Raw genomic sequence first — 415 nt, 5'->3', positions numbered from 1 at the left:
GAGGAGGGCATCGTTACATTTATTTTGGCCCCTTAAAACCCTAATCCTCGGAGTTCCCATCATGGCTCAATGGTTAAAGAATCGACTAGGAACCATGAGGTTGTGGGTTCGATCCCTGGCCTTGCTTAGCGGGTTAAGGATCCAGCGTTGCCGTGAGCTGTGGTGTAGGTCGTAGACATGGCTTAGATTCCGCATTGCTGTGGCTCTGGCCTTGGCTGGCAGCTGTAGCTCCGATTAAACCCCTAGCCTAGGAACCTCCATATGCTGCAGGTGTGGCTCTAGAAAAAGGCAAAAAAAAAAACCACCAAAAAACCCTAATCCTTGCCCTCCCCCATTTCCACTGGAGGCCTGGACCCCAGGGATTACGATTTCCAGAAGGCCTTGCGGCAGGAGCAACCCGGGGGCTCCTGGGAAA

This window comes from Sus scrofa, chromosome 6 (genome assembly GCF_054392235.1).
Source record: "Sus scrofa isolate SSC_HxYL_T2T_F1_AM1 chromosome 6, Sscrofa_HxYL_maternal_Yorkshire_Landrace_v2.0, whole genome shotgun sequence".
NCBI classification, from domain to species: domain Eukaryota; kingdom Metazoa; phylum Chordata; class Mammalia; order Artiodactyla; family Suidae; genus Sus; species Sus scrofa.
This window is presented reverse-complemented; position numbering follows the sequence as displayed.